Consider the following 16,701-nt stretch of genomic DNA (forward strand, 5'->3'; position numbering starts at 1 on the left):
AAATAACCCTCAGTGACTTTCAAAGAACTTACCAATGGAACCTTAAAGTGCATTTTTCAATATCAATATGTATCAATACACATTACTCCACACCAGTACCGGCCACAAGACTACCTTGCTTAACCTGGGAAATAACTTTACAGGGATCAGTATGATCAGCTATTATGGCTAAGTTGCTACTTAGCCTTAAACTGAACATCATTAAGTCTAATGCATCACAACAAATATCTAAGGGTGCATTAAAAATGTGGAATAACCTTGATTTATGTAACATTGCTGTCATACTGTTTGTTTAACGAACAAATCATCTTGCATTTGTTTTACTCTTTTAAGCATTACATATGAAAGACTTGTGGTTAGTCTTGAGCAGAACACCAATTTCTTCCTTGAAAACATGTGTGGTTAATTAATACCAAGCAATTTAAAACTACTTACTAGCAAATGATTGATTACCAAAAGCATTTTGCATGACACAAATTGTAACATAAGGATTTCTTCCTCGGAAGCGATCAAGGATTTGGTGGAAGTGACAGTAATATTGTAAGTAATATTATACTGACACCCACCTTGCTTAGAAGAGTGAAACTGTGATGTTAAAATCTTATTGTCTATCAATCAAATACTGTATACCGAGAAATATTCGATGTATCTGATTTTTGAGGTTATCAAGATTAGTAGCGCAATCTCGAAAATATTATATCCATTAATTTTTCCTAACTTCAAACATATGGGTAAGCATCAGTAAGCATTTCAACTGCTGGCAACCAGTGACTTTCTGACATGTACATTAACAGTCTGATGGCAGTTATCCAGTTATCACTGGCCACTCAGTGAGTATTGCTTCAGTGAGTGATGTTTCTGGCCAGTTTTTTGTCTGAAATATTTGTATACTTTAGGTCCCCAAACCTCAAAATTCAAATCACCACCAGAGAATCAAATGAAAGCGGAGTCATGCCTTGCCCAAAGCAATCTAGAGCGTTGAAGGTGCAAGTTGGGGGTAAGTGTGAGAGGGGGATCGGGACCCATTTGATAGTGGGTGTCAGGGGGGGCCTCCCCTACAATAATAGATTTAGTTTGCTGGAAATATGCAATTTCTGGGCATACTTAACCAGATAATACTTAACTCAAATGAACATATTCAAATGGCTATTTACTAAAATTCTTTCAAACATTCTAAATTTATAAACATATTTGTATTTTCTAAAAAATCAGAGTTTTTCACACACAAATCGGAGAGTAGATTTTGTGTTTGAAAATCAGAGCAACCCCTCCAAAATCTCTGCATCTCTGCACTACCAAAGCTATGGGGGTCTTGAACTTCAAAATTTTAGTACCTTGACAATTTTCCAGTATACGGTACATATATTACCCCCAGGAGAAAGCAGTGGAGATTTTGTTAACTCAGTGTAAACAATCCTAAATAGCATTTATTCTCAGACTGGTAGATGTTAGCAACAGGGTGCCGCAATTTTTTATAATTGTGGTGTTACAGTCTAAAGATGTGTGAAATGACAGGGGTCTTGCTTATCACCCAATGTAAGTTGTCAACAAAACTAAGGACATGGGTAGCAATGTTTTATGGAATATTTCATTAACATAAGTTGGAAAAGTGGACAAAGTGTCGACTTCATATTGAAAATAAGATCAAGGTCACCCAAATCGACTGGTGTCCGCGTAATCCCCCAATGTAGGCTGTCACCAAATTTGAAGACATTGGGTATGACAGTTCATAAGATAATGCATTAACAGAAGTTGGAAAAGCAGTGAAAGAGTAAACCTTGAAAATAAGGTCAAGGACAACAAAATCAACTGGGGTCTGTGTAATCCCACAATGAAGGCTGTCACCAAATTTGAAGACATTGGGTACAGACGTTCTTGGGATATTGCGTTAACATGAGTTTAAAGAGTGGTCGAGTCGTGGTGACCTTGAAAATAAGGTCAAGGTTACCCAAATATACTGGTGTCTGCGTAATCCCCAAGTGTAAGCTGTCACCAAATTTGAAGACATTGGGTTCATGAGATATCGCGTTAACAAGAAATGGGACATGTACGGACGCTGCTGAACACTTAGTCCTGCTCCTTGTTGCGGAGGGGACAACAAGCGATTTTGATAGAATCGTCTAAGAAAACAAGCTGCATCTAAAAAATAAACAAAGGAGGTGGAAAAACTAAAAGGCAGTAGATTGTGAAAACATTAGGCTTTCATTTTTATAAACAAGTGTCACGATTGCAGACTTAGACAAACCTATAAACAAGTTAATACATCCCCTGAAACCTGAAATGTAGATGAACATTACAGCAACCCACATAGGTATATGTCATATAAATGCGTCACGGACCCATGCCCCTGTGATTGGTTGAAATTTCTTTCGCGGGAAACTACCGTGCAGTGTTGTCAAAAAGGTTGATGCAAGGTAACTAAATGTCGAAATAAGTAATTTTAATGACAGGGTTTCATTTATAATGATGTCAATAAATGATTTATGTATTTGTACCCTCCATGAGTATATGTGATCTTTAATGCTGAGTATGTATTTCAGTGAAACCCTGTTCATTCAAAGCTTGCTAAACAAGAAACCCTGCATACCACACTATTAATAGTATTATTGTTGGGACAACATCTGTAAAGTTTAAATGGACCTCAATATTTGACAAAACATAAATAATTTTGAAATATTGATACCTACATATACTTTCACCACAGCATAGCAAACTAAGAAAGTGACAAGAATTTTCAATTAAACATACATTCTTCAAAACATGAGTGACAAAACTGAAAAGGAAGTAAGTCAAAATTTTAAAAAAATACAATGGCTCAGTTTAGCTGTATGACACCTTTCTGACATGTTTCAGCAATATCGGCTTTGATAAAGCACAGGCCAACTGTCACCCCAAACAGGGTCGCGCAGCATTGAGAATTATGACCAGTCTTCTTATATGCAAGCAAAGGTTGAAAATGTACTTCCCTCGCTTCAGTTCGAAAAATATTATTCATGTCAAAATATAATATCACCACCATCAAAGGTAAAGACCCATTTCTTCATTTGGTTGTGCTATCAGATTTCTAACCCTTATGTTGAATAATTACTCACCTGAAGTATATTTTATTCAACATGTTGAAGGCAACTTGTGGTATATCAGATCGTTCCTCGCCTCCATTCCCCCAGACAACTTCCGGTTCCGATCTGAATACCTCAAGTGGCGTTTAAAACGTTACATAAAATATATTTCACATGAATGATAATTAAATCTGGGTTTGGAAATCTGAGAGCACAACCAAGCGAGGAAATGGAGAGTACCTTTGATGGTGGCAGTATTTCATTTTGACATGAAACATTTTCGAACCAAAACAAGGGAAGTATGTTGCCAACCCTTAAGGTATTTGAACTGTAGCATATATACTTAGGGCTTTTTGATGACATGGTGACCATTAGCTAATATTTCAACATTCTTGAATATTAACCAGAAAGGTTCATTGACAACTTCAGAAATCAGTGATTTTATGATTTGGGTAATTTTGAAAGTGTATTTCAATATTTTCACTGTGATTTATTTTTCTGCTGATGATACCACTATTTGGAACTGCAGGATTAAAATAGATTTTAATTGTAGACCATTTTGAGCATTCACTCATGCCACCTTTTCAAAGAACTCTTTCTGCAATACAGCTGTTAACACATGCTTTCTGAGAGATTGAACATATTCAACCAAATCAAAAACATTTAACTCCACCTCACAAGTGTTTGCCACTAACACAGTGGTCACCCACCTCTAAAGAAGAAAGAAATATAACAAACTCACTAATTTTCATCATTTGGTCACTTACAAGATTACCTTTTGTGCACTGTAGTTATGTTAACAAGATTTTGAAAGTGTCAATAAAGTCAAGGTCACCCTGAATTGATGAGTGTCTGGGTAATCACACAATGTAGGCTGTAAACATAATTTAACACATCCAGTGCAACTTTTCATGAGATATCGCATTTACTTAAGTTTGAAAAGTGGATTAAATTTTAAGTGTCATGGTGAATTTGAAGACAATGGGGGAGTTAGTTTTACGCTGCGCTCAGCAATATTCCAGCTATGTGGCAACAGTTTGTAAATAATTGAGACTGGACTGGACTGGACAATCCAGCGATCAATAGCATGAGCACTGATCTGCGCAATTTGGGAAATGACGACGTGTGTCAACCAACCCTTAACACCCAACTCTGATTGCATTCTCTACTTGTAGCATTGGAGATTCTACCAGTAGACATGGTAGTCTCTGATTGCAACATCTACCAGCACAGTGGCAGAATTCTACCACATCGTTGTTGTCTATGCCCATGAAATCCATGACCCCTCCAAGTAAACATCACTCAGATGAAACTGTTTGAACAGATGTAGTCACTGATGATTGTGATCTCCAAGGGCAGTGTCTATTCTAGAACTGAAAATCTAGGGGGGTTTCTTGCCCCCTCACAAAAAAAGGAGGGGGGTGGGGAGGGGAGAGGAAGGAATACCTGTTTTACCGTCTTTCAAAATAGTGTGGATGTACAAAAGTTATTGCAACCACCACCAGCGAAACTAACTAACGCTCATTTTATTTTGGCTACAGCAGTCACATATCACAGCACCAAGCTCATTTTGAGAGAGCCATGGCCATTCTTTCAACCATTTTTTCTGAAAAACACTTAGTTTGTTGGGTTTTTTTCAGAGTCGGAGGGAACAAGGTCAGTCTCGGAGTTTTGCTCGCCTTTCGATTCACAGGTCTCCTTAACAGACGTGTCGGTCTGGGGAGACGTGGCTGACAGTGTTGCTTTGTCAACATGGTCAATGGTATTTTGCGTAAAAATGTTGGTTATTTTCATTCTTTTGCATGACATCAATCACCCCAAATTACCACAATCCATTGTAAATAAGTATTTCGTATTCATTTGTCGTCTTCAAGTGATAATACTGTCTGATTTCGAAAACGAAGCTATAACCAACTGATGTTCTAAAAAAGATTGACTAAACTGTGCCCTATGTTTAGTGTTCATAGTCTAACGTTGTCAATTACTGAATTAATCAAATCATAACTTCATCGAAAAATGTGATCTATTTTCATACTGATATGAATGGAATTTCGTTTCCACAGTGCCGATAGTGGTTTTAACCAAGGCAGGTTACTCTGTTATGTTTACACGTCACTCGAACTTGACTCTGTGGCCGACACCGATTTAAAAGTCATTCCTTGTCAATATAAAGTTTTTGTTGTATGTTTTTTTCAAGTTAGGTGGGGAGGACATTACTATGCACGACTGTTCGCGCTCTGTTGTTTTTATGAGGGGCGATTTGATCATTATTAATATAGACACATAGAATAGACACTGCAAGGGTGCTGCCACAGCAACATAACATGTCTCCTTGTGGACAGAATACCTGGTGAAAGTTGGAATGCTCTCACCGGAGCCACTGGGGTTCAAGCCTAGGGAACAGGAAGGCCATTACATCAACATTATGCAAGAAGTTGCAGAGCTGCAGCATTGAGCACAGAAGTGTCATAGGTGTGTGAATTTGGTTTTACGCTTTTAGAAATAACCTGCTTTGTATATCACCTTCACGTGTAACATGGGCTCCCAGGTTTAGTTTGACCTGAAACACAGATACTCAGACTGTGTAACGTTTGATCCCTACTGACCTGGGCTGTAAAAACTGTTGTCACGGGTTGACCACAGCGTTTGCCCTAGATATAAAAATTTAGGAATCATTATGACTCCCTAGTGTCATGAGAAGGAGTCATGGACATATTTTTGGGAATCAACTTCAGTATGGAACTTTAATAAAAAAATCAACTGTGACTGTTTTAATAACGATTAGCAATCAGAAAACTGGCAAACAATATACTAAGTAGTTTTGAACAACAGCATATTACAAGCTTATATTATCTGAACTTAGGGTCCAGTAGCATTGTCAACAATGATGCAGGTTTTATATTCACTGCTTATTTGAGACAATTTGTGTGTCAGGCTTTCTACGTAAAGGCAAACACTGTGACCAACTTTCATAGTTTTAGCGGATCCATGACACACTCACTTTGCTGTTTTGTCAGTCACAGAATATTGTAATACTTGCATTAAAATAAACATGTGATTGCTCAGGTGACCATGTGATTTGCTGCATGTGATTGTTGTGATGTGTTTCATGTGTTTTTCATGCTGGCAGCGTTCACAGTAACAAAAATTGCTATATTTTCCTTGACGCTATGCTAGGGCGATCTAGTATAATTCTAGGTCATGGAAGAAATTTGCCGGTCATATCCTATAACAGTCATAAATAACGCTCTTTACACTACAGATTAAATCCGTGGGGTAATCCATAAAAAAAAACTCAGAAAAAGTTACCCAATGATCACAACCCTTCACATTATCGAAAATAGCACATCAACAAATTCACCGTTAAGCTCAGGTAAATCGCACTGTAAACTAGTGAAATACAGTGCAGATAGCAATTAACAGTGTTTATCATAGGTGTCCATTTTTTTCAGATGCTTACAACATGCAGGGTTTTAGAATAACAATCAGACGAACAGCGAAACACTATATTAACTTATTAAACACAGCTTTATCACTGAGATATCATCAGCCGAGCATCAACAGTGCTTGCTGTAACACCACATCAATTTATATCGCGGGTAAACACCAAAGAATGCATGATGTCAGAAACCACATCCTACTAGATTAAATGCAGTCCATTTTCATTCATTACAACTGTTAAACAGTAACAACGGAGAAACCAAGAGCAAAATGGCACTAACTCATTCCATACTTCTGCTAGCTACACTCGTGAAGGTCAGTTTTTCATGCTTACGTGAAGGTCAGTTTTTCATGCTTACGTGAAGGTCAGTTTTTCATTGTATTCTCAGCAATCACAATGACATTACAGCTTTGTAATCCATGGACACCAAAACCTGCATTATTGACTCATTGAAGTCATATTTGACGATTAATCAAAGGGGCCTGTATACCGCTGTAATGAGTGAGTGAGTTTAGTTTTACGCCGCACTCATCAATATTCCAGCTATATGACGGCGGTCTGTAAATAATCGAGTCTGGACCAGACATTCCAGTGATCAACAACATGAGCATTGATCTGCACAGTTGGAAACCGATGACATGTGTCAACCACGTCAGCGAGTCTGACCACCCGTTAGTCACCTCTTATGACAAGCATAGTCGCCTTTTATGGCAAGCATGGGTTGCTGAAGGCCTATTCTACCCCAGGTCCTTCACTGGTTGTATACTGCTGTAAGTCAGCCATGACCTTATCAAACTGTCTCCTACGCAAAATGTATCCAGCCACGTAATCGATGATGGGTCTTTTTCATTATCCAATGATTGATCATGAAAATGCAACTTATCCCCATCACATATCACAATCGACAATGTTACGTTTCAGTATGATGAGAATTATGGCAGTAATTTACAAATGTTACTATCCAGATCACAAAATGCATTGTGTGCAGAACACATAGGAAGAAAATATGGTGTATGAAATGCAGATTTATTTGTGTGAAGCATGCAGGTTTTTGTGTCAATGTGAACACAAGCTGGTATTCACTGCACTGTGTATTATCTATATCTGTTTCCAATTTTTCTGAAAGCAAGCTACAATACACTTTTCATTGGCCGAATAGTAACCTGAATGATAGCATTCAATGCACATCTATTTCATTATCATACACACACTACTTCCAATGTGGGATTCAATATGTCAAGTGTCAAACTTAATATTTCGTTGAATATATTATTCATGATTACTTATTAAGAACAAGATGAATTCTACAACGAAAGAAACAAGGAAGTGCTCGTATCTTACATTATCTTATTTTCCACTACATGTTTAGTAATGTTTGATGGTAACTGATAGTGTACTGTTTATGTTATATAAATCAACATTGTTAACAAATATACTACATAATTGCCTAAGTTGAAACATGAGAGTGATAGTGTTTTGTTGAGCCAACAAGCAATATATTGTGATAGCGATGTGAATGTGAGTAGACAGTACTGAGGCCTTAGCAAATTATCACTAGGGAGCCTTGCTTTCATAAATTTCATGATTCATATCTCACGTGTATAAATAACACACAAGAACTTGAAAATGATCTAACAACACATGTGTAATAAACATCAAGGTAACATTAAACCTGAAGACTGACAATTGATACAGTGCACTCATTTCCATGGTTCCATCGTACCTAAAAGTTGCAAAAATGTCCTGCGTAACAGTATAGACTTGACAGTCATGGATACAAACCTTTACAATACAAACAGATTGTATCAGGCCTACCATACAAACCGTGGACAAATCATCAAAACTGAACCAAAACAGATAAAAAATTCACCAAAACTGCAATGATATCCTCTAAAACCAAGACAAACGATCTGCAATGGAAAACTAATTGTTTGAAATGGAAACCGATCTTGTGTATCACCTACAACAGTGCCCAAGTACAGTCGCCCAGCGTACAAAATGGCAGTCATGCCTTCCAAAAATGGCAGTCATAGCATCCCAAAACAGCATAAATATCATCGAAGAGGGTAGTGAGGCGAGACGAACATGCTTTGGTCAATAACGTTTTTGTCACCATGAGTCTAATCTTGAAAATTTTATATTGGGATGTAGCATCAAGCCCCTATTGTATTAAGCTTCATGCGTCTATGTTCATACTTCCCAATGTCAGGCTTGCATTTCTGCACAATGTGGTCCACTGTTCCACCAAATAGGTATAGTACTTTGTTGTCGACAAGGTGTTGTGCTACTGTTTCTCTTCGGTTTTGTAAATAAAGTATTCATAGAGTCACAGTCAATGTTAATACATTAAAATTTTGGTGGTTCACTACCTGTGAATTGCATATCGAAGTGCCATTTTGACTAACAATGAAGTGGAAGAGTGCAAACCTAATCCAATGATTAGGGCAGGGATTTCTGTTTCAAGTACACCGGAGGCAACATCTTCAGGCTTTTAAGAACTAAGATGGACAAATGTTTAGACCACAATTTAAGCGTTATTTTATTTTCTGTTAAATGATGTAAAAACATTTGGATGTAAGCGATATTTTGAAGAACATGGAAATGAAAATTGCTGAATGATAAAATCTTCCCCATACACTATTCACAATCATAAGCATGTTCCTGTTTCCTTCCCTGATGAGAATGCAATGTATTGCCCCATTTTTAAGTTAGCTTTTTAACCCCAGCATGTACTAACAGTTAAACTTTAAGCACATAATACACAACTCAATTAATAGTAAGATATCTTAACGTATTAACTTGAGTATAATAGCTTGATATCATTATGACAGGAAATTTCTATACAACACCTTCTAGGGTAGCTGACAAAATCATTAATAAAGAGTTGGGTTTTTTCCATCATGACAAGGAACAGAAACATAGAGACAATTGATTTCACGCTTTATACACACCTAAAACACTGTGGCCTACGGAATGAAGTTAAAACCCCACAAACTCACCCAAGCAGAGAAGTAGCCAAATATGTCAAGGTCTGTGCTTGAAAACTTCAAACTTCTTGGCGACACAATTTGACGATGATCTGTCAGAAAAGAGAAATGAGGGCATTGAAAAGGTTGTCAAAGTGATTCATGACAGCACATGGCATCAACAACTGGGAGAGAAGTGTACGAAAACGACATGGAAGACGGCATAGTCGAGAAGCGAACACAGCGGCTTGGCGACTCGAATTCCTCCTCAAAGTACGAAGCCATTTTTCCTCGGAAAGCCCGACAACTTTACACAACACCATTTCGACTAAGTTTCCATCAATCTTACCAAAACAATACCACGAGATGAGCAAAAATATCCGTGCGGTGTCTATTTTTAGTGTCCAGTAAAATGTTGCTCAGTGAAAAATCTACAACTTGTGCTATTTTAGGGAATGGAAATTACGATGGTATTTATAGCTATTTCCAATATGGCGATCCTTGCGCATGTCAATTGGTGTCAAATTTCCTTTCAGATTCATTTTTCAGGTCGAAAAATATTTAAGATGAAAATATATAACGGGCCAATGATTGTTACACCATCCAAATAAACGATTGAGTGATGTAGTTGGAAATAAGACAGGCAACTTCCCTAAACATAGAACTATGTTATTCGGCGGATTGTCATGGCGACCAATTCCATATGTTGTGTGTCACATCCGGTTCTTAATAACACATATATTGGTAACTTTTAGGGCACAAGAAGTTCCCAAAACGTACTTAAGTAATCCTATTGTCAAACACGTTCAACTTCATACACATTAGGTTCACGGAAACAGTAACTAGACCGAATAAAAGAAAGATGGCGGGAATCTATCTGATAATGACGTCATATCATCGCGCACAGTGCCACTGAAGAAAGGGGAGATAATATTATGGACTACTTTCGTCAGTGACGGGGGCACCTGTCACACATTCATAGAATGATTGTACGAGTGATAGGGTGGTATTTTTCATTTTACTCGTAACACACACGTATGTCCTATTTGGGCAGTTGAGAATTAACCGAGCTGACACTATTTTGGATTGACCAAACAAACTATAGTGCCTATAGTTTAGACTAAAGAATACCAGCTAACAGTAAGTAGTCAAAAGCTCATTATAAAAGTTTGTGTAAATTAAAGTGACAGGTTGACTTGAAATTACAGTACAATTCTAAGAATGACCGCGTGTCATGCGTATTTCCCAAAGATACCTGTAGCTCGTATTTCAAGAAAGCTTCAATTGTCTATATATTACGAAGTAAACAAAAGAACTTGTACTTCTACATTTCCAAAGAAAAAGAAATGGAAAAAAAGACAAGTAAATGAAAGAAAACACCCAGCATTCAAATAAGTTAACACCAATTAAACAAATCTGCTAGAATAATTCTAAATGAGTAAGACGCAAATAATCGAATCCAATGTCAGGACCTTGACTGTACCTTTTTCTCAATGCGATTCCAATGCACAACTTGACCTGTCCAACACTGTTCCCTTTTCCAAAACACAGTGCTAGAGCCGAAACGCTATATCACCCCCACAGTTATCACAGCAAAAACAAAGATTCCATGCAAAATCACAACCTATAACGAAAACCCACGTTCCTGTCAATAACATGCAACATAACAAAACATAACATCATCATCATCAACAACAACAACAACAACAACAACAACAACAACAACAACAACAACAACAACAACAACAACAACAACAACACAAGACTATACCCCGACTCAAACACAACACCTTACCATTTCAAAAAACACACCATTATCATGGCTATGTCGTTATCAATAACACAGCAATAAACAAATAGCAGTAACTATATAAACGCTATATAAAGAACTGTCAACAGCAATACACTATAATTTGTCCAGTGACTGAATAAGTGAGATTAGTTTTACCCCGCACTCAGTAATATTCCAGCAATATGGCGGTGGTCTATAAATAAATAATCGAGTCTGGACCAAACAATCCAGTGATCAACAGCATGAGCATAGATCCACTCAGTTGGAATGCGATGACATGCAGTGGACTATAGTGGCTTAAGGATCCACACGTATGTCAAACAAAAGACGTTCAGTGCACGTGCATTTGTCAATGCATACACATATACAAGAAGAGCGAAAATCCATCCCTTCAATGGCTAGAAATCTCCACCACATGTTCCCATGGTCCGATTCCGACTATACCAGGGCAGTGTTTATGAAGTACTGTATGTAAAAGAAAGACAGTATACACCTTGTATTAACTTGAACACACTGAATGTGTGGCATGTCGCCATTAGCAACTGTGACAAGAATGGTGTGCTATCCTAAATACGTCCCAGTTCATGTTTGACGGTGACGTCATAAAATTTACAAGGTGCAGTATGTTCATCTGTGTTCAAAATGTAATTTTGCAATCAATAAGAATTATCTCTGAACATACCATAAAGGAGGCTATCAGACGTACAAAGGTGAAACTCATTAGACTAGTTTACCCGACAAAGCTAACGTGCTTGAACTGAGCAACCATCAGTCAACTTAGAAAATCTGGCCCACACGTACAGTTCTGTTCCTGACCTACGACGAGCCCCATTTCTGTTGTTAGGCGCCGCAGGATTAAGACATAGGTCTGCTTCGATTTGTGTATGGCGGCCATAAACATCGAGTAACGTCCCATGATTTGGGGCTATGCCTAAAAATGTTTCCACCCATGACGTGTTTGTACCAGTGTTGTCTCTCATTTCCAAAATCATACCCTTAGCACACGGACGCGGTTATGTGGACGATGACGTTAGAAACGACCATTACAAGTTCTGAGAACGAACCTCTCAGTCCAGATATATACAGTGCATGGCCAATGTATCCTTGAATAAATAGCACGAAACAATCTGGAATGTTGGTAAGTCCAAGGTGTGTATGTACAATAATTGTCCTCAGATGCCATGTACTTTCTAAAATCAACTTACGAATCATCTGTACTGCTATGACGAACCACCTGTCAATATACAACCCCGAGAACATAAAGAACAGTAGATTCTATAGTGACTATGGCTGCATGGGTTCAGGTACTAGAGGCACACCCAGGGCATTATACAGGCGGTGTCCGACTGCAGTTGGAATGTTCAGAAGGTCACTCCGTAATCTGGGAAGAAAGGAAATATACTTCAGTACTAAAACATTTAAACTGTACTCAATGCTGTCGTGCCACACAAACACGGGAATCAGCGCCAATGAACCATAACACGAAAGTGTGCGTGCGTGACATACAGGTTGAAGTGGTGAGTACGGTGTGTGTCCACCTTGTGTGTTCATACACACCTGGAAAACGTCGATGAAACTCCCGGGGAAGAGCATTTATTATTACACATCCGAGGAAGCATTTGGTTAGTTCCTGTAGAAGATTCGGTTTGACCTCGGAGAAATGTCGATCCTTTTTACGTGCACGTGGTATTAAGGGGGTGACAAATCAAAGAATAGTTTGCGTGCCAGGGCAACACATTAACGTTATTCTCATTATGAAGATACTGCTGTAAACTCGAAACGTCACTCCAGGTCTCTGTTGCCAGAATGGTATACGGGTTGTAGTCAAAAGGACCGAAGGACGAAAGGGCTGAAAACAGTCAAATGGGTCGAGGCTAAAAGTCAAATGAGCCGAAAATGAAAAGTCAAAAAGACGGAAAAAGGGCTGAAAATACAAATTGAAAATACTAAAGAATACAGAAATTGCGCAGGTATTATTTTGTTGTTGTTGTTTGTCTAAATGGAATTAAAACATGGGACTCAAATGTTTTCATTGTCTGAGCGTCATGACTAATCCGTAAGGGATTTTTTGGGGTGGGGTTGGGTGGTTTGTGTGGTGTGTGTGTGTGTGTGTGTGTGTGTGTGTGTGTGTGTGTGTGTGTGTGTGTGTGTGTGTGTGTGTGTGTGTGTGTGTGTGTGTGTGTGTGTGTGTGTGTGGTGTGGTGTGTGTGGTGTGTGTGTGTGCGGGGGGAGGGGGGGAGTGTACGTTTTTAATCCAAAATGACCCCAAGCTGGTGGACAGAAATGATTCACATCCGTAGTCGCAGTATTGTTACATCTCAATCTTACTGTATCAACAACCATCCTATAACTGCATGGATATTATCATATTTGATTTTACTGTTTTTGACGTAATACTAACAATATTCAAACAGCAGAGGCAGGCAAACTTGTTTCTGTCCAAAGTGCGAGCTCGGGTGAGTAGTGCATGGTTGATTGATTCTTAACTAGAAGTGGTTACTTGAGTCTCCTTAATTGTTATTTTGAAATGTTAAAGAATGGATTTGATTCTTAATTAGATCAATTAATCTTGTCGTGACAGGTGAAGAAGACTCCAACAGCCGACCTGTACAAGTGTGCCAGGTCAATACCTGAAGATATCACCAGTGACATGTGACATGGTAGACCCCGCATCAGCACCCGGGAGCAGAGACAATCCTGAACATTTGGCGCGTATCGTCAATAGATGTAGTGAAAAGAACCAAAGGCCAAAGAACCCGAACTTCTGGAATCTGAGGTAATCTGTTAACGTATGTTAATTTTAGTTACTTGCATAAAGTTAATTAAATAACACCACAAAATGATTGTAATAGTGCATAATGAGTGTATTATATGGAATGGAGTTTCCCCAGAAGGGTTCCTGCTCACTGATGTCAGGGTGAAGGAAAAGAGGCATCTCGCACATTATCCATGGCACAGCATGTGGATGGGGCATTCAAAATAAATTTAGTTAAAAGGCCAGTCCGCACCAACAACAATGTTGAAGGTATGTATAATTAGTCATTAACTCGAAAACTGATTAAAATGTTGTTCAGTATGTAAATGTCCAATTCCATAAAACAGTAGATGTATATAATATAATATTCAACAAATATCTTTATATTTTAAATTGGATGAATGTGGATGAATGTGCGAACTAGAGTGCAGTGCACAACCCTGTGCCTCAATAAACTCGGTGCGCTAAGTGGCACCAAGAGTTGTATACTCCCCAGGGAGTTGAGATTGAAATACGATGTGCTGTTGAGACTGACATCCAGTGATCGAGGGAATAATACCAGCACATTGAGCATGCACTAGTGCGTGGATATGTGCGCTATCTATCTACCTACCTACCTACCTACCTACCTACCTACCGGTCTATCTATCTATCTATCAGCAACTGGGACTGTAGAAGTTGGTTCCATAAATAAGCCAGCCTTCTGCCACTCCAAGCCCAGGTCCTCCATGATTAAAAACTCACAAGATTTGTGAAGAAGTCAGCGTCTGCTGACCAAACAGATCTTTGCGGCTTGGCGGATGCACAAAGAGGGACAGCTCAGTCCAAATGCGCTCCTTAGTATGTGTTCCAAAGCGTATGCCCCTACTATGTTCGAATGAAGGCGTGACATGACCAAAATTAATGTGAACTTGTGTAAATACCTAACAAATGTGAACTGAACGTGAACTTGTTTTAATGGACGAACATGTAAAAATCATGAACTAATGTGTGTAAATTATGAACGAATGTGAACTTGTGTAAATCATGTAAACTTTTTATTACTGATATGATGATACAATATGAGTTTCAGTACTATGCGTCAATAAATAATGTAAAATCTTTCTATATATTTTAATTACCGTTTCATTAATGATATGATGATGTACGTGTTTCAGTGCCGTATGCGTCAATAAATAATGTAAAACCTTGCCAAGCTTTTTTCTGTTCGGCCCTTTTGACTTTAGCCTCTGCCTTTTTCATTTTTTTGGCACAGCCCTCTTGACCTTTTCCTTCAGCCCTTTTGACTTTACATTTCTCAGTCCTTTTGACTAGTTCCTGGTAAAACAATCCTTTGCAAAATCTCTCTCAGTACCTCAATGCATTCAAGTTTCCCTCCACCACAATCAGTGGTGTCTTTAATTGCCCTTGTCCACCACAGATCATGTCGTCTCATTCTCAAAACCTTCTGCCTTTCTTAAGACTTCACTGTGTGGAAATGACAAGCCTTTCTTTATCTGGCCTTATGAAGTTAATATTGTTGGCCATTTGAATCTGAAATGCTGTTAGAAAACTCAGACAACTGCTTTGTTGCCTTACAGCTACCATTTGATACTTTTTTTGGGTTCAAATAAAATTTCATCCTCTAAATCACCAATGAAAAACCTTTCACATCACTATAATTTTGGCCTCTGACAGCATATTTAGTTTGGTTTGGGTTTGGCAGCTTGAATTCCATATTGTGTTTCAGGCCTGTGCTTTTACCATAAGGACCCTTGAAAATCTGGGTTAGCACTGATCTTCCGTAACCCATGCTGTCCTAAGAGGCAACTAACAGAATGTGTGAACAGGTTGACACATCATTTCCCAGTTGTGTAGACTGATGTTCATGATGTTGATCACTGGCTTGTCTGGTCCAGATTCAGATGTGTACAAACCATTGCCATTGAGGTGGGTGTGGGGTAAAAGGAAATTCACTTTGTAACCTTCAGTGTGGGCAGGGCAGGATACTGCTAGAAACAGGGTTGAGGTGATGTCAGGAAAGAAACCAAACAGGATCAGGATGTAAATTATCACTATCAGTTGTATGATGTCGGTTAAATGTAATATTCTCTTGTACTATGACAGCAAGACACTTCCTTGTCTGGTGACTATTGAATTCCTTCCCAATAGTGCATTCTGAACATCCTGGATGAGTACAGCTTAAAACACCCCCTTGACAAAAATCAGGCAGTCAAGTTCGGTGTGCCAGAACTTCATCACTGAGTGTGGTCTGAAGAAGACACTAGTGAGGATTATTAGTGAGATATAGATACTCATATCCCTTTCATTGCCCTGTCATCTCCTATGAAAAAAATCTATATTCATAAAGGTCATGATTACAGGCATCATTACATCTGACTCTTCCATACGTACTTGAAGCCATATAGTGTGGCTTTATATCCTTGACATGTGTATCTGATTGAAAACTACAGTAAACTAGTACAAGCAGAGCTGTGCAGATACTGTCAAGTCTTGTTAATCTGACATTTTTTTGTTGCACAGCAAACTGTCAGATTAAGATGGATGTCAGTGAGTGAGTTTTAGTTCTACACCACTTCTAGCAATATTCCAGCGACATCACGGCAGGGGTCACCAGAAAATAGGCTTCACACCTTGTACCCATGTGGGGAATCGAACCTGGGTCTTCAGCATGACGAGCGAACGCT

General features: G+C 38.5%; 1 protein-coding gene across 1 annotated transcript in view; it reads right to left on the bottom strand.

The window, feature by feature from the left end:
- The window catches only part of LOC137277310 (myocyte-specific enhancer factor 2A-like), a 31,716-nt gene extending 21,737 nt beyond the window's left edge, over positions 1-9,979 (bottom strand). Inside the window, exons 1-2 of the mRNA XM_067808978.1 lie at positions 9,817-9,979; positions 9,501-9,580 (exon numbers count right to left, since the gene is read on the bottom strand). The gene's annotated coding sequence lies outside the window, so the exon portion shown is untranslated. The remainder of the gene's footprint in view (positions 1-9,500; positions 9,581-9,816) is intronic.
- Between the last annotated feature and the right edge of the window lie 6,722 nt (positions 9,980-16,701).

Source organism: Haliotis asinina, chromosome 3, assembly GCF_037392515.1.
Source record: "Haliotis asinina isolate JCU_RB_2024 chromosome 3, JCU_Hal_asi_v2, whole genome shotgun sequence".
NCBI classification, from domain to species: domain Eukaryota; kingdom Metazoa; phylum Mollusca; class Gastropoda; order Lepetellida; family Haliotidae; genus Haliotis; species Haliotis asinina.